The sequence below is a fragment of the Anser cygnoides genome, chromosome 26 (assembly GCF_040182565.1).
Source record: "Anser cygnoides isolate HZ-2024a breed goose chromosome 26, Taihu_goose_T2T_genome, whole genome shotgun sequence".
In the NCBI taxonomy this organism is placed as follows: Eukaryota; Metazoa; Chordata; class Aves; order Anseriformes; family Anatidae; genus Anser; species Anser cygnoides.
In genome coordinates, this window is record NC_089898.1 from 3,957,647 (window position 1) to 3,976,624 (window position 18,978).

Consider the following 18,978-nt stretch of genomic DNA (forward strand, 5'->3'; position numbering starts at 1 on the left):
AAGTTTTTGGGATGCCTCTCGAATCGAGGTGGGAAGCCCAGGAACCTTCCTGCTCAAAGGGAAAGCCCCAGAGGGCTGAGGCCCCAGAACCCAGCCTGCTTTCCTTCCCCGACACTGCTTCCAGAAAGACACGATTGTCATGATCAGTTCTCACTTACAATGAAACAGCAGCGCATGAACACCGGGCTCACAAAAGCTTTTTCAGGACACGGCTGCGACTACACAAACTATTGCAGAGGTGGGCAGATGCACCGCCACTCATTCAGATGTAAGTAAAAAGGATGGAAAAACACCAAGGACATCATCTGCAAAGCTGTTCTGCTTCTCATTCAAAAAAAAATATTAATATTTTAAAAGCATCTAAGTTGCTGAAAATTAATTTTAAAAATATTTTTCTCCAGGTTCTAAAGTAACTTTTATTTTGCTTCATTATTGCTACAGAACTAGTGCCTGAGATGCCAAGAGATACGACCTTCGACAAGCCATTTTATGAGCTGGAAAATGAGAAGATGATGTCCTGCCCCTGCTCGCCCTTGGAGACTGGAGGTCTTTGAGGCAAGGGTGTTTGTGCAGGGACTGAAGCAAGCCTGCTCTGACCTAAGCTGGGGCCTTTTAGCTGCTACGGCCTCCGAGAGAGGAAATAAAAAGCAGATGACCAGAAGGAAGAACACCGAACAGGTTACCAATAACCTCCCCCAAAGTAAACGCAGACCCTGGGATTCTGCCATCACTATCTTACGGCCTCTTCCCTGGAAGACACAGTTTTCACTGGGGGGAAAAGGGGAGGAAGGGTGAGAATTTACCTGCCAGCAAACCAAAGGTAGAGGCAGGAACAGAACCGGGATGCTCTGGCACGGTGCCCTTTGCTGTCTCCTCCGCGCCACTCGCCGCAGCCATTTGTGCTAAAAAGCTCTTTAAATTTGTGGGTTTTTTTTTTTTGTGATCTTTAGGTTTCCATCCAACCCAAACCATTCTATGACTAACAAGGGGATGCGCTCCAAAGTCACTGACGCACACGTGCCGGACACAGAGGTGCCGTACGTGGGCTAAAAGCAAGCAGGATGCCATCCTCTGCTCTAACGCCTTGCCATAAGGGAGCGTACGGCCTCCCCAGTACTGCACACAGTTGATTAAGTTGATGAATGAATGAATCTCTTCTCCAAAGAAAGCACCGACTCTATTAAACACCAAGCTTTATAAGCACTTCAAGTGTTCAGCAAGGGTTTTCGGCTAATGGGCTGGATTAGTTAGCTCGCATTAACTTCTGACGCCTGCACCTCTGCAGATCTTCCCTGGAAATGTAATAAACATTGCATCGTAGGAGCCACGCACTTGAAACAAATGTTCTATTACAAGTAAAATTTGCATAAACCCCCAGCTACAGGAGCAAGATAAAAGATTTAGTGGTGGAAATTCAGGAATGTAAATCTTCCCTTTTGAAGCTGAATTGACATTGGAGAGGTTAATGGCTCAAGAGCGTTTTTGCCAAATAACAACTCCCTTCAAAACAAGCCGGACTAACTTCAGTTTACCTGAGACTCAGTGAAATCCCACATCTGCATTCAAGATATTTCTCAACATTCCCTGTCCAGTTTTCCCTTGACATTCAACAATGACGTTCAGTTAAACACCAAGTTGTTTCAACATGTACCCACATTTCAGTTCAGGCATTTTTTACTTTTAAACGCCACACTGATTTTTATCAGCAGCTTTAGTTACTTGCATCAGAAATACTGGGAGGTAACTAACTTACTCTCTAAAATTCGGATGTTTAATACACAAGAAAGTTCACTTTAAAAATTTCAATTATAAGAGTTCGGTTTCAAGTTCTGCTTCACATGGATGCAGCCATTAGTACCTAGATTTTTAAACAAAACAGCAATAAAAATCCTTATTCTGGAACTTAAAAAGTACATGAGCAAAGATGAAACCATAGCTAAATATCCACTGAACTTGAGGAGCTTTAAAGAATATTGGCTTGGGTCCTAAATGAGTAACACCAAGTGACCTTATTTCTAAAATATTTTCCCTACCACCTTTCATAGCATGTTAAACACCCTCATTCACCCTTAATTGCTTGCACTGCCTCGCACCGGGAGGCTTGAGACAACCTGAAATTCAGCCCTGCTATGAACTTGAAGCTAAGACACCTTACATCAAGTAACACCAAGAGAATTTAACACAATACCAAGTTCTTCTTGGTGACTGCAACTCCTGCTTAAGTATTTTCTTGTCTCACAGCACCAGACTTACTGCAGGGAAGACTAGTTGAGGATCAGACAGAGATTAACGCTCTGTCTCGCACAGAATCACTTGCAGTTCTGCAAGATCTAATCACTAGCAGTCCCAGGTTGAAATAATTTCCTGGTAAACTGTTAAATCAAATTTTGGAAACACAGCTTTTCAGAACAGATCTATTTCATGTTGGAAATATTACGAGTTTTTCCTTTCAGCTTGGTTTTGAAGAAAGATCTCCAACCATTCATTATCCCGCAGAGAAGGGAAAAGAAGGAAAATCTTTCTTGAGAAACAAGAATGGCCATGGATGTCTGAATGACTCATAGGACCTGCATTATCACCAAAAGGACAGACCCGTAATATAAGGGCGGGCTGACAATCTCAGCAGAGTTTCTGGAAGAGGTCTGTGGTGGCAGGGAGCTCCCTTTATTTTTTTCCCTGAGAGCAGAACGGCGTGAGGGCACAAACTGCCACAGGACCCTCAGGCATGTAACTGGCAAGAGCCTAAAAGCTGGAGCACGGTGACGGAAGCGTCGTGCCGGACCATTTCAGCCATCTCAGTCTGAGTACCTTGTCCTTACCCTGTTTAGGTCTTCAGTTCTGCTGCTCGTGTTCCCAGTGAGGAAGAACACTCCATTTTAAAACCTAAGGACAAGCTGTATTCATCCTGATGGAAAATGGAACAGGACAACCACCACTGCCTTGCATTAGACACATTTCAAAAAAAACAAAAAACGAAGCATGAATATTTTCGGGCTGTTAAACATTATCCGGTTTCAGATTTGCTGGTATTCTATAACCCAGGTAAACCGAATTACGTGTAAATACTTGCCTAGTTAGTGATTACATGATTAAATTACACACAAATTCAGAAGTTGTCCATATGTAGTGGAAACTCAGCGTTACAAAATATGGAAGCTATGCTTTCTCATTAGTGCTAATATTTAGTAACAGAACACCATGACTTCATTGCTGAATTAACACCATAGATGTTGATAAATCAAATTCAGAGTTCATTTAAAACCCTAACATAATTTAGAGTAAAAATAAGCAAGACATACTATCACAGCTTTACAATTAGCGAAGCATACTGCTTCACCTTAGAGATAGATTGATTAGGTACATTAGGCAGATATAGCTGGTATAAACAATTTCAGTGGATTTCATGCTGCTGAAAAATGACAGCTAACAACCCTGGAACATCCCTTTGGAGTCAGTTCAGAAAAACATTCCTCTTCAGGAAAACACAATCAGATACTTCCTGATAGACCCATTAAAATGGACAAAATACGGACTTTAAAGGTAGTTCTGAAATACCAATGGCTATGTGTTTTATTTGGTTTCCAATTGGAATAAACATAAGAGTGGCTAGCTGTTTGGTTTTTTTTAAACCTTTTGTTCTGAAATTTGTGTTGCCTAAGGTAAATCTCATTTTGGCAAAAAAAAATAAATCAAAATCGCATTTATTAAAAAAAAAAATGCAGACCCCAAAAGTCTGAGCACTCCGTTACAGGGTGGTGTGAGGTTTTTAGGAGAACTGCTTTTACTGACGTCGTCTGTGCGACATCCAAGCGTTTCAGGAGAACTGTCAACTTGATTTTTACGTGAAGGTCTTCAATATCTGTAATTAGCCCGGGTTTTCTAAGAGTTACAGATCCCGCTGGGAACCGCCTGAGGTTGGTGTGCCTACATTAGGCACGAAGCATTAAGCAGGATTCCTTCGGTAGCTTGAATTGTAGGTGCAATTCCCTCAATCAATTCCCTGCAATTTCATGTTCAATTTCCTCCCCACTCCAGACAGAAGCCACTTGGGTGCCTCCTCCATCTATTTCCTCCCAAATCAGATTAACGGTCTGTGCAGCTCCCTCTGGGAGTCAGGCACAAGAAGGAAGCCTCAGGGTGTAGCCACGGAGCCCAGGCCACGTGGTGCTGAGCCCACTGCCACCCTGAAATCGTTCCTATCACGAGGGGATCCCCCACCAGGTCTGCATCTCCTGGTTTTCACCAAGAAATTGAGAACGTGCAGCCACAGACAGGTGGTGTTGGGGGATGTATAATGGCAGTTCCTGGTTTCCTGCACACACACACGCATGTATGGTCTTAAGTGCTGGATGAAGAAGGTTTTTTGTCCTAGACAATGTCTCCTTAGCTTATTCCCACCGTGACAGTCCTACAAATGGCTCTCTGTGAGCACCCTACAGCCCTTTAGCTCTCTGCACGATGCCTTGCTGCTGACAGAGGCACGCGTCCGCCAGCAAGCACACAGGATAGAGGGAAGAGGATCAGTGATCCCCCGGGATCTCAGCGGCCCAGCTGGAGCTGTGGCTAAGGCAGAGCCCTGCTACTCACTGAAATGCAGCTGCTGGATATGTCGTGGCCCAAACCGGGCAGTGCCTTCAGCAGCCTGCAGTTACCAAGCGTCCATCGAAGCAAGCAGAGAGCATCCGGGATAGGGACTGCTCGGACCAGACCTGGGGATGAAATCAAGGTCTTCAGAGCCAAGCCTGAGCTCTCATCAAGCATTCGGGGGCTGGAAGAGGGCAGGGGCATTTCCATCTAGCTATGGATCAGGAACCTTGTCTGTATTTGAACTTAACCTGCAGAGAAAATCAGTGGAAGGTTGTGGATGGTAGGTCTTGGGTCGTGTCCTAGTAAAAATAAAATCGGTATCAGTGGAAGTTTGGAGCCTAAATATTACGAACGACTGGCAGGGGGGACACTATTCTTACTCAATTCTTGGATTTCTAGCTGGGAAAATGGGATCCCAAAATTGACATAAACTATCAGGAGAGAGATCCTACTAGGACGAGCGTAGAGGAAGAGCAGGCAGGAGGCACAGGGCAGAAGAGAGTGCAGCCAGCAGGTACTTCTGCATGGCCTCTTACGTTTCCATTTATAGTTCATAACAAAGTAAACTCATCATTTACAGACATAATAAATAACCACAGGAATTAAACAACAGTGTATTAAAAATGATTATAAGCATATTAACCTAATAAATTATATGTCATGGTAGTAAGAAAATTATGTATCTATGGGACCACATAATACTGCAAAATTGATTCCATATAAAAAAAAAAAAAAGTTGATTAAAACACATCTATTAATTTTTCATATGGCATTAAAAATTTCATCAACTTTTAAAATGTCTGTAAGCTATACAGGGTTTACCATAAAGGCAGAATTTTATGGTTTATTCCGTCCTTGCAGAGTGTATTTCATGTCTTAAACCCCTACATAATATCACACTGTCAGTTCTGCTGCTATCATGAACTAGATTTTAAGTTTCCCTTTCCTTCCCTACAGATAGCTCCCTAATCCTTCCAGCCCATCACCCACGTGCCTTTCCCTTTAAAACCAAACCTCTCCACGGATTGCTTAACTAAGTGTGTTTCTCCAAAGATCAGGAGGAAAATCATGCACACCGCACTGCTCCCTCTACGGGCCGATTTCATCTTTCAATCAGTAAATGAAAAGGTTTCCCTAAAGAGAACTCCCAGAAAGGAGAAAGCCTTCTAAGCCTTGTTATTGTTCCTTGGGCAAAATATTTCTTCTAAATAGCTTTATCTGTATTTCATGGAGTATCTGCTCGTGACAAAAAGGCTCGCTGATGAAAAGCTTGAAGTGAGATTCCCAGTAACCTTCGATTTTCCGCCGTGGAGGGCCGATAAAATAAACAAACTATCCAGATATTCTAATTGGAAAGCCATTAATATTGCTTTCAGTGCTATTAGGATAATTTCCTATAGAATTCAGCAGGACGGGGAGGTTGGGGTTTCAAAAAAGCTTTCACATTACTTAAGGACAGAAGATCAGCTTTGCAGAAGCCCCGCAGTGCCTTGCAGCAGTTCCCTACCTCGAGTCCCTCGGGTACCTTTGGGTGCCGAAGCACACAGGCATTCAGCTCTTGAGTTTCTTTTAAGGCACCTCAGTTTTCATTTAGATACTTTAAAAAGCAAGATTCTCCAGAGGAATTCCTGCTCCCTAAGTATCGCATTACGAGCTGCTAAGCGTAGATCATTTGTACTTAACCTCCGAGGACAAGGCAAAGGTCCATCGAGCCAAGTCTCCAAGGGATCAAGAAGAAAGAGCAGAGCACAGGTCAGCAGTGTGGTAATAACGTCCACAGAGCATTCTCCTGACCTCCAACGCTCCCAGCTTCACTTAGCTTTCTAAATTGCTGGCATTTCAGGCCTGAAATACCACGGGGCTGGATCTTCCCACATATTTAAGAGCCTGAGGCACCCTCCCAGGCCCGGGGATGGCTCCGCACCCTTCGGCAGATGGTCGGATTTGCAACTGCACTCTTAAGGATCACAGCACCGTGACCACAGCTCCTCGCACCACCTGCAAAAGGCATTAAAACAATCAGGGTGAGAAGAGGACATTCCTAACCGGGAGCCTTCCTCCAGCCCCAGTACTTGCTGTTCCCTCCTCTTTGCGCATGCGAACGAACTGGAACCTTTGGTTCTCCCGTGCCCCCGTCCCAGACAGGAGGATCGACCGGCCGACTGCACAGCGGCTGCCCTCGAAAGGCAAGGCTGACCTACGTGAGCTTTGAATCACTGCAATAAAACCTGAACCAGCTTCTGATACCTTGCTGGGGTCACAGGATATCCTGCAGCAACAGGGCGGATGGAGGGAGAAAAAAAAGCCCAAGAGGCATCACCTCGGTGCCAGCTCCCTCTGGTTGAGTCCTACGTGGAGCAGAGGAGAGGAGCCAGGAAAACGAAGCAGATGGAGATGGATGCTCTGAGTAGAAAAGGCTGCAAATCGTCCTGTCATTTCCCTTTTCCAGCAAGGCATGCTCTCTGCCAGCGAGGCCAAACACCATGCGTGTTTACCTGATCCTGGGGAAGCTCCTCCCTGGATTTCAGCACAGCAGGTGCCACAGCCACCTAGGTCCATACTGGAAATGCCAGGAAAAGGCACCTGGGAGGTGAAGCAGAGCCTCTGCAAAAGGTCCAGCAGCCAGTCTGGGAAGCAGAGCACTCTGCTTCTGTTGAAAAAGAATGACAGCAGTAGAGGAAAAGGTAGAGTTCTTTTTCCATGCAGCGATCAGAAAGATGGCAACCTGCTCCATCCGTTACCCACAATAAATAAGTGCAGTATTTAATGTGAACATCCGATAACGTCGCTGCCACACTGACAAATGAAGGCACTGGAGAATGATTGAAACAAGTCTCTGTCGCATACTAAAATGCTGCCTTTTCATTAGATCTGCACAGAACTTACAGTGTGCAAAAGGGCTATCCAGAAATTGATGGCTTTTTCAAGAGTTTTAAATACTATTTCAAGTTGTACGTGAAAGCTGAACGTGAAGACACCACAAACGTACTCCTAGAAGCTAGAGGCACACGACTCGAATTGCACGGTGTTTCGTCCTCAAGGCATAAGCAGTTATAAACAATGCAACATGAGGGCTTGTGATTAAAAACTACTGGTGCTAGAAGAAAGGGGATACTGGGTCCCTTATCACACTGATAAAAAGTAGGAAGCTTTTCCTCCTCCATTATCTAGTTATGCTATACCCAAAAGGTTTTGGTTGGAGTCAGATGACAGTCTCAACCTATTTCTGATTGAAAACAAATGCTTAAAGCCACATTTATAACTGGCACTAATTCCGTTTAATGCGGTAATATTAAATACAGAGACAGCATCCACACCCTGCATCCCCAACAAGCTGTAGGGTGACAGAGCCCTTCTCCTCCATCAGCATTTAAAATTCAATGCTCAATATTATGGCATCGACCTAAGGCAAGCAGATCATTTGTTTCATTTTTCAATCACCCTGAGACGATTTGAAGGGGCAGAAAATGGGAACCAAGAGAGAAATAAATGGCAGAAAAAAAAAAAAAAAAAAAAAAGCTACAGAAGCTCATGCTACTGTTGTTTCACCTGGTCTGGGCATCAGATGGTCTATGCCAGATCATCAACATCCAGAGCTGTAGACCAGAAAGGTCTTAAGAAACCAACAGCAGAGGAGCGAGCAAAGCATTGTGACTGTGTCTGAGCGCAAATTCAAAGCGTTATTATTTCTCCTGAGAAGACAGCGAGATACTAATTTCCTTTGGGATAAATTTGCTCCAGTGGGATAGAAGAAACCGCTGGCACTACAGACCTTCTTGGACACGGGAGGGAGCTCCTATTAGGCTGAATGTCTCAGCAGGATTCTCTTCATGAGAAATTACAACGTTTTAATTGCCTCCACTGTCTCCTAGCAGAGGAATCAGCGTGTACGGTGGAACAAACACACTGGAAAGAACATTAATCCAGCAGCAGAAGGGACAGCCTCTCCTCCTGATGTATGTCACTTCCATTAGCGCTGATGGGAGCAGTGTGCCGACGCTGAGAGGCGACTGCAACCCCCCAGTTTCCAAAAGGTACTGCTATATGACTCAGATTGGGGTGAGGATTTATATAACCTCCATCTTCACTGAAAGGCTGAGGAACAGGCTCAGGATCTCGCAGCGCCGTAAGGGAAGGAAGAGTAGGGCAGAGCTGGAGGGAAATGGCTATTTTGGGTTCAGGGAGAGAAAATAATTTAGGGATGAGGGTGAAGCGTTGGCAGGATGGCGCTGAGCTGCGGGTGACACGCGGCTTAGGACAGAGGCTGGAGGACTGGGGGCAGCAGCTTTATGCTGGCAGAGCCAAGAAGCTGGAGTTGAACTTTCCGAGTTTGTGCCCTGACCCTGGGAGACAGCCCGGCTTTGCAGGGGTGGGGAAGAAACACTTGGCTCTTTCCCCAGCTCCTCTGCCAAGCCCCTGGAGCACACAGGCTGCGACAGGAGAGCGAGGTCGAGTCCGTAGCAGGGTGCTGAGGGATGGTGCTCTTCAGCCCAGCAGCTCCAAGAAAAACTCCTCTGCCTGAACCTTGGAGTCTGCCCTAGCTATAAATATACGGCCAGTGGCTACACCTGCACAGTTCACCCCACGTACCAAACAGGACACTACAGAGGAATATTATGGCTGAAATTAAATTAAATATCAGAAAAAGCTTGGGAACACTTGGGTATAAACTGCTACAGAAACTCACTGCATTACAAAGGCCTCTCTTGATCCTGGATAGGGCAAACATATTCTGCCACTGCTGATCTACAAGCATGCGACTTGCAAAGGAGGGCTGCAACAGCAGCTCTGTTAGCTGCTCTCTGAAGAGACCCCTGAAATGGCAAACAGGAGAACCAGAAAAGGCAGGGTAAGGACTTGCACAGCAGACAGCATTAGAAAATTAATAACAAACTTGGGTTCATGCTTCAGTCATGTTCTATAGAATCTTTGTATATCAGAGATCAAGCAAGCAGAAAATTAATGCAAGACTGTCCAGCATTGCAGGCAAGGACATTTCACAATGATAGCATTATTTTTTAATACTCTACAGGAAACAAATGACTTTTTCATTCCTCTGGGCAAGTTTTGTAATATGCAGGAAAATCATCAGTAAAGACATATTCAGAATCCCTGAGAAAACTGGAAGAAAGATGGGTTAGGAAATATTCTTGGCGTAGCAATCTTTGCTGCCACAAAACCAAGCGGATCAATTCAATTACTCCATGAAAGCAAAACCAACAGAAATAGTTATTGTGCAGCAGTGGCTTAGTGACACTTTTAAAGCAGGAAGGGAGGTCTGGATGACATTCAAAACAAAATGCATGCTAAATCCTAAAAACAGGCACTGTATAACAGACGAGGAGAGTGCAGCAACTCCAAACACACTGAAATATTAAGAAATGGAGGTGTGGTGGTTGCCCCGATGAGAACTGGCACGGAAACTACATGGTCGAGATGGCTAAGAAGCAGATGAAGGGTTGTACAGTCCCTGCAGAGACGGAAAGCAGCAAGTTGTCTTAATTTTGTCCCATTTCTGAATACCAGCAGAGCTGCTCCAGACGCAAGTTGAGGCTGGAACAGCCTCGGGACTGCTCCGTGTCCAGCTCACCACTCTCCCCTTTCCACCAGCTGCCAGCTGGCAAGAGCCAAAGCTGTAATTATTGGCGAACAGATCGTGAGGTGGAAATCTGACCGGAAGCCTGAGCCTAGCTCTGAAAAACAAGAAATGTTCGGAGCCATTCAGACTAACAGAAATAAAGCGCCTTGCCTGTGCAGCTGAGCACTGATGAGCGTAGCCAGGAGGGGGCTGCAGAGCTCGCCGGCTGGCAGCTGTGCTGCTCGCGCTGGCGTTCAGGGAAAAACCAAACAAAGCAGGCTCGGACCTATTCTGACGCAATGAACATTAATAAGCAAAAATAGTTGTTGCCTACTTAGACCCTTCCTGTGCTTGAGCTCAGCAGTAGTGATGGAGTGTAAATGAAAAGAGGCAGGTTCAAAGAACCCCGCTGGAAAATAAAATCTGCCCTGCGAGCTACATTTTGGAAACCGAAGGAGCTGCTGTTAGAAATCTCTGCAGCTCACGTCAACAGGACACAGCATGCTCAAACAATCTCTCAACCAGCCAAGCATGAGCCTAACAGTTTCCAACGACTCCGGTATTTTTTGAACTTATTCTGTTTGGGAAAGGTAACTCCAGTGTGTCAGAAGGGATCAGCACAGAGGGAAGCAATTCAGCTCTGGCAGCGTGGAGCATTTCATCGGTGCATTGCTGGAGTGCTGGAACACGGGGCTGCGACCGCCGACAGCCTCCTGCCCGGGATCTTTTCTCGTTGCAGCCACCTAGAACAAATACCCAATGCATCTGGAAGATCAAGGCAATATCACGGCCTGATCCCTAACCACCCAAGAGCGAAACAGACTGGGAGAAGCAGCGTAAGGAGACGAATAAGCCTCTCATAATCCAAAATCTGTTGTTTATTTGCAGTGCCTGGAGGCCTCGACCAAAACTGAAACTGCGCGGCGGTAACCAGTGCTCACGCGCTGAGTGAGAGCCCTTGCCCCGAAGAGCTTGTACTCCAGACAGGCGTGACAGATGAAGGGTGGGAGAAAGAAAACAGCTAGCAAGCAAAAGATCTCAAAACTGATGCACAGATTGAGGGACAGATTTTTCCACGAGCTAAATAGATGAATACAGATCTTTTATCCCTAAATGACTTCCCGTATCATGTGGCCACTGTGCCTGTGTATGTATTTGTAAGCGGTACAGCCCTGTACGAGCACAAGAGTTGGTGCTGAGTACTCACAGTGTCCACAACATACACGTTTCAGAGGATTTCCAGCAAACTAGCTCCAGTCTGGTCCCATAAACACCCAGAGCAGATCTGGCTTAGCAAAGGGATTTGGTCTCCGCTCTCTAAGGCTGCTCTGGGACGTTAACTGAAGCACATTAAGTGAGGACAATCTCAAGATCCACATCAAGAGCAGGATCTGCATTAAAACACCAACATTAAATGCGTCCTTTGTGAGCCAGGGATAGGATTCAGCTCTCTAAAGTCCCAGACAGTGCAACATTACTCAAACCTCCCAGTTTAAAGGTGTTTTTGACTTTGACAGCTGTAGTTTCAGGTGATGCTACAAACCTCCACATGAGGGGTTTACGTACACCTACTTTAAGAGCCCTCTTTACTTTGTCATAATTAATCCAAGATCAACAAAGCCATCACAGAACTGAGCACAGACAGATAAAGACAGCACGCAGCGCTCTCATCTCACCCCAGAACAGCAGAGGGAAAGCACCAAAGAGCAGCTCTTTGGCAGAGCCCCTCTGAAGCAGAGTTGGAGCCCCAAAAGTGGCCCTGTGCTGATGACAACCTGCACAAACCTGAGTCTCAGCACCTCTCTGAGCATGCACTGCGGCTGCCATCGCCATGTGGGTTGCACAGACCCGTCTGCTCCTTTCCAGCCTCTCCTCTCCAAATAAGAGAACAAAGGTGACAGTGGGACCCCAGGCCACAGTCTGTGCCCCGCTATGGCAAAGAGGCAGAAAGAGGAAGGCTGAAAGAAACGATCCCACAGTAACTGCAGCATGAGACAGACAAAAGATCATGGAAAAGACATTGGATTTCTATTGCACTAAGGCTTCTCTCTGGGGAGCACAAAGCACGCTCCTGAGAACACTGCATCGAGGGTCTTCACCACCAGCAGTGAGAGAACCTGGAGGAAACAGAAAGGGTCAGATCAAACACCTCCCGCCCACACAGAGGGGCTCTGGGAAGCAAAACAAATCAACTTATCTCCAAAAATGCTTTCCTTCTCACCAGGGACTGGACAGGCTTCCTGAAACACAGAGCACGCTGTTTAAAGATGACACTGCTAAAAGGTAATGCTCTTTTTCTTTCGTCTGTCCCCAAACAAGGAGGGAGCAAATGAGGGATAGCTTTAGGTATACGAAGATGAATAGGGAATAGAAGACAGAAGATTTATCTTGTTGATAAATCAGTTCTGTAAGAAGAGCAGAAAGCACTGGCCATTTCTCTGTATCTTTTAACATCATACATAAGAATGTTTTTCAATCAGTTACAATGGGCTCAGGAGATTACTGGGGATTTCAGGTGCTAAATGAATGGCGTGCATTTGGCATCTGGAAATAATTCACACTTGCACAACACAAGACCTGGTGCATCTGTATCTTCCGCAAAGCCAAACGCGGATAATCACACAAACAGACATGACTCACAGCAAGCGTACTCCAGTCCATAAGTTTTCACACATCAATTCTTTGCAAAATTTTATAAAGAAACCCGTTTTCAGCCTGCCACATTTGTAAGTCAGATCATGGTAGCAACAGGAATAAACAACAGTTGTTTGCCCTTGTGCTGCACCTTTCATCCAAGGGCTCTGCAGTCATTATTCAGATAAGTCTTGTGTTGCTGCTTTGAGACAAGCAGATATCATTATCCTCGCTTTATAGATAAATAAACAGAGGTCAAAGAAATCCCCCAAGGCAATCTAGAGAGTTAAATACCTACATCAAAGGGTTTAACAAAGACTGATATCACTATTCCTACCAAAAAGGCAAGGAAACAGAGAAAGACAAGTTGAAGCTGTGAGCCCAGCATCAGATAACTGGGCCTGGATCTTCGGTCTCTAAGAAAACCTCACCTGAGAGCTGTCTCCCCATTTCACAACTAGTATCAGCTCTACCTAGAAACAAACAATCGTATAACGCACCTGAACACACCCCTGGGTTTGTTTACTGTGACCTTCTTCAAACAAAGCGAGCGTTTGCTACAGAAACTAAATATTTACATGGAGCTTCCAGTCATCGCCTCCCTGCTGGCGCCGTTTGCCCGGTGCCTCACTTCTGGGTGCATGTCCCTCCAGGCCTCTTTCGGGAGTCGATGATCCTTGTGGGTCCCTTCCAACCTGGGATATTCTATGATTTTGCTCCGCTGCACCTTCCCCAGGGCCTTGACTGTGAAGGGATGGGTCAGGATGGGTTGGGACGGATCACGACGGTGCGACTCGTGCGAGCCGCCCCCTGGGTGAGCTCCGGCCCCAGCTGGGCCCTCAGCCATCTGTGCCTGACCAGGCCTGAGAGGAACCGTCCCTGCTGCTCCTCCAGCATTTCTGCTAAAGATGTCAGAACGTTCCTGAGTAATTCTTTTGGATATTCAGTACTTGCTTATTTGCCTAATTCCATCATTTTTCAGCTGGACTTTTGGCTAGGGGTAATGTTCATTTAGTACTTGGGTGCACAGCTCTGTTGTGCGATACGGCCCTACTACTGTTGGCCGAAAAGACCACGCTGACAAAAGGCTTTTGGAGGAGGCATTAAAAGGGGCTTTAGAAGCCTCAGAATCTTAAACATTAAAACCAATGATTCAGATCAAGGGCTATTAAATCAATTAGAGATGGTCTGCAATTCAGGTCAATGAAACTCTTGCTCTGCTTCTGCGGCACGATGCGCAGTCTTTTACCTCGGTCAAATTCAGCTGGGTTTACCCCTTATGAAATCAATAGGACTCTCCCAGAGGGCACGGCCCACGTCGTGGCGACTGCCCTTCTTCACCACAGCTCTGCCCAGGGCGTACAGCAGCTGCTCCAACTCGCTGACAGTCCCACTACTTACCAGAAGGGCCTCAAACAATGGCTAAAATGGAGTCCTCTGAGCACCACCTCAGGTTAAATAATAAACAAGGGTGGTGAGGCACTGGAACAGGTTGCCTTAAGAAGCTGTGGATGCCCCATCCCTGGAGGTGTTCAAGACCAAGCTGGATGGGGCCTTGGCCAACCTGATCTGGTGGGTGATATCCCTGCCCATGGCAGGGCGTTGGAGTTAGATGATCTTTAGGGTCCTTTCCAACCCGAGCCATTCTGTGATGACAAGGCCCTTCTGTCCTCCCTGTGTGTTCTATCACTCATATAAACAAAAACACAGGAAGACTATTTAAGTATCCATTAATTTACTAGTAATTACGGTGTTCCGCTCCTCCTCTTTACCCCGAACAACGCACATGAGCTTGTACCAAAACAGAAGCCATCAGAGCAGCGTCAGAGTTCAGCACCTACAGCCAGCCCCTTGCTACCTCGACACGGTGCCAAGGAGGGGCCTCGGAGCCCTCGTCCCCTCGTTAGGAACAAGCCACCGAGTCGAGGCAAACGACGGTAGCGCGGAGTTGCCAGCTGGACAATGGTTGACATGGTTACCCTTTTCCTTTTTGTGCTACAGGTATGTAGTAAGTTCAGCTTCAAAACCTCACTACAATGCGTAACACAATGCCATGCAGTCTCTTCCTATTACCATGGAAGAAAAGAATGTGCCATTGACAGACTTCGGTGCCCTTTTAAAGCAGAACAGCTCTGACATCAAAGCTCACAGCACTCCTCTGCAATAGTTGTTCACTGTGTCTTTGTGGTCAGGAACTAAAACATTTTTATGAAGTTCTAAGGGAAAAAATTATCTCCTGAAAATGAGTCTCGTGTACTAAGTGCTGCAAATAATGAACAGCTGCACTGTTTCCTTTGGAAGGTGAAACGAAGGAAATGCAGCCTTAATGTGCATTTAGGCAGGAACGGTCAGTCTCCAAGACATTTATTGGGCATAATGGAAACATTCAGTTGTCAAAGGGAACATTCAAAAAAATTGACAGAGTTAGGCAGGATGCATTATTTAAACACATATTTATCTATCAGAAGGAAAACAGCTGCAGATTAGGGGGGAGTGTGATCAACCATGGCTCAATTGTAGCCTCTACCATATGGTTTTTGTCTGACGGATTAGGAGACTACCTTAAATCCATTTTTCCCCGTTTGCAAGTGGGGCCTATGTACCGCAATACAAAAGGAAAATAAAAAAGCGCATCTATCTTCACAAGATGTCCTTTCTTTGAGGGCTCTGCTGCCATTCTGTGACAAAAATGACAGCTCCCTCAGCACACCCGATGCGGTGTGAATTTGTACGCTAACGCCGCGATGGCAGCTCTTGCACTCACGCTCTGCTGCAAGACTTGCATTCAGTCCCCTTACCCATCCTATAATCCTTCAAGCCTCTTTCACCCATTCCTTCAGTCCAAAGCTGGTGGGTATTTCACTGCAAGGAGCCTGGTCTCCAGGTCAGTTCTACAGCCTTCTGTAGCGGCACACTCAACCTGCCCTGCTCCACATACATTAATGCTCCAACACTTTTTCTACATGCATCCCAAAATAGCCTGGGAAAAAAAGCAAGCACCCAAACCATGCTGCAGCCTAAATCCATTTCTTGAAACAAAATTACCATGGAATCATTAAGGTTGGAAAAGACCTCCAAGATCATCTGGTCCAACCATCCCGCTACAACCAATATTGCCCACTAAGCCATGTCCCTAAGTACTACATCCAACCTTTCCTTAAACACCCCATGTTCGGTCCTTTTTGGGCTGTACACCAAGCATGGGAAGGGACAGTTAGCAACTAACTACTGCTTATTCATGTATATTGGTTGAATTGCATGGCTTGTTGGAATCATGGTCACGTTCGCATGAAACACTGCCTGGCCCAAGCTCAGAAAATCTCCTGAATAATCCCCTGTGCATCGCGTGGAAGCTGCCACACTGGAGCTCTGATCCTAGCCCAAGACCTGGAGGGGGCTCATGTAATACAGAACAATTAATTCTGGCCCTGTTGAAGACAAATAGGACCTTGGCAATTGATGTGGCTGGCTACAGGATGCCCTCTCAGGCAAGGAAGGAACATGAATTACTTTTCCTTTTCACACGAGTCAGACCTTTCCAATAGTGATAAATGCAATTATCAAACCACGGTATCTTTTCTGTCCAGACAAGGTGCACTTTACCTAGCCCAGATGTGAGGCAAGGTCCCCACTCTGCAACACCGCGACCTTCATGCTTTCCTGATCGTAAACCCTCGATAAGGACGGGATGCCGCAGAAGCTCCTTTGGCCCCCCAGCTCATACATGCCCTCCGAAGCACGTATAAATTGTAAATCCATTTTGTGTAAAAGCAATGGCCACACAACACAAGCAGTGGAAACCTTGTCGCACTCAACGCTCGCTGGGGAAACAAACTCCTGCAAATCTCCCCGACATTGTGCCTGTGCTTGCCCTAGCTCCGACGCGCCGCTGTACTTGGTACAGTTGGGGAACCACTGTTCTGTTGTCTAGCAAACTAACTCCATGGCAATTTGAGCTTCTACTGGATTATTGCGACCAAATAAATAGCTAGCTCAATCTAAGCAATGTGCAAAGTCCATAGCAAGATTACAAGTCAATTTTCTTAAATGAGGCCCTGCAGCTGATCCACCTGTCCTCAGAGTGTAAGAACTTAAGTCTGACCCTACAGCGACTTTTCATTGTTTTCCAGCAGCTCCAGGCAGCTCAGGGCTCTGGCTAGCCATTTGCAGCTTGGGTCAGGCTCAGAAATTCATTTAGACATATTTCAGCCCACTTAAAGTTAGGGAACTTGTTTATCTTTAAGTAAAGGGAAGTAGTGTCACTGAAATAAATTGAAACATCACTTCCTGAAGCGTACCGAACTATTTCCACATGTAAACGTGCCAACTAACTCACGTGAAACAAGCTCTGAGAGCACTCTCTCTTTGAGGCACTCCAAAAGGGTTTACTTAAGCCGACCTACACAGCAGCACAGAATTCTTGATGTAGCATAATGAAGGGCATTTGTCTTCTCCTAAACACAGTCTACCAAGACGAGGGAAACAAGGACTTTTTGCACGCGGGGGTGCAATAATAGGAATTCTCTTCACTCACTGTCACGAGAGCACCATGGCTATCAGGAACGCCACTTCTCAGAGTCGTTGAAAGGAGGTGAGGAAAGTCCCTGCTCTTCAAATCTGCTGGATTTGAAGAACAAATCTAACCATCTACGGATGGGTGTCACCTAACCCCATAGTTGCTAGCTATTCCTTCCCCTTTTAAAAAATCCATTGCTTTACATTTGTCCCTACATTTGGCTTTACGTTATTCTTCTGAGTAAAGGTGAATTTCTTTTTTATTTCCCCCATCCCAGTTCCATATTTTCAAACCACACAAAAAGCCTGGAAAGCTTACACCTACTGCAATATTTTAATTACAAGATTATATACTTTTTTTCCTTTTTGACAGCTCAGTGTAAAGGAGTAATAAACTTCAGAAAGTTTTCTTCTTTGTTGGTCTGATTATCTGTGGTTTTATTTATTTATTTTAAAAACTGTTAACTCTATAATTGAATTTTATATCACGGTACTTTCAGGATGTGTCAATTTCAAGAAGATCAGAGAGCAAAAATATTTTATGCATTTGCAGTTATGGGTCCCTTGCATAAGTCCTACCAATTTTAACTTTTTTCATACTTAATATTTCAAGGAGAAAGCACTTGAAAACTGCTTTACAGGCCTGCAACAGACTTTGCTGCTGGCAGATTATAATGGAAAAAGCGCTATCAAGAAACAACATTATTTCAGGCTCTGTTTCCACAGGTTGGTTGTTCTTTCTCTTACTGAACTTTTTAAGCGCCACAAATAAAGGATAGAGAATCAGGATATTTAGCGGTCTAAAGATGGAAATAGATTTCTCTAGTGACTTTCAAAACTGTTTTCCGAGATGAAAATTGTTGGAAATCAGGCAAGTTGGGTCCTAACCTTCTGAAACATTTCAGTAAATCCCATAAAACACTTTCCTAATATCTTTAAGCTACCTGAGAGCCTCTGGAAATCTGGCTCCAATGTTTCACGTGCTTACAGAAGGGAGGAAGCTTAGATTAGTTTCTTAAAACTTCTTATGAGATTCAGCCCCGCTGCTCTTCAAATCCGTAGAGTGGCACAGTCTGCTGCAGGAGGAGAAGCCGGACCCTTTCTAGCTAGAAGGATGGCTCCTGTTGTTTCTGACAAAACCAAATGAGAAACCAAACGTAATGAGAAGCAGACTTCTTCACAAAAGAGGGGCACTGACAACCAGCGGCTGTAAGAGACCTAAGCCCCGTAGGGTCAGGCTTGCTTTTGTGGCTGTAAACTCAATGATTGCAACCGCGCACCAAACCCTGCTCTAACACCGGTCTGAAGTTAACTGCAACTCTCTGACGTTTCCCCAGAGATGTTTGCTTAACAGGAATTTCCTTGAACACGAAGCATCTTTAATGATTCTATCAAATCCAAGTTAACAGCTTGGGGATGTACAGCCATTTGCTCTAGCATCAGAAATGCCTGTTTTAGAGCTTCAGCACAAACATTTTCTTTTTTTTTTTTTTTTAATTCTCAACCAGGTTGTTCTATTTAGCTTGGATCTGATCATAACTTATCGGTACTTAATTGCATTAGAAACAGCAACAGCAGCCTAAAATCCTTTCACCTCTACTGAATCTATGAAGCTAGAAACAAATAATTAAGCCTGTTTCCATATAAATATGCAAAATATATGC

The 18,978-nt window shown here is 45.3% G+C and overlaps 1 protein-coding gene across 20 annotated transcripts in view; it reads right to left on the reverse strand.

Annotated features, from left to right (window-relative positions):
• Nucleotides 1-18,978, reverse strand: part of LRRTM4 (leucine rich repeat transmembrane neuronal 4) — a 284,146-nt gene that overhangs the window by 8,933 nt on the left and 256,235 nt on the right. The window lies entirely within an intron of this gene.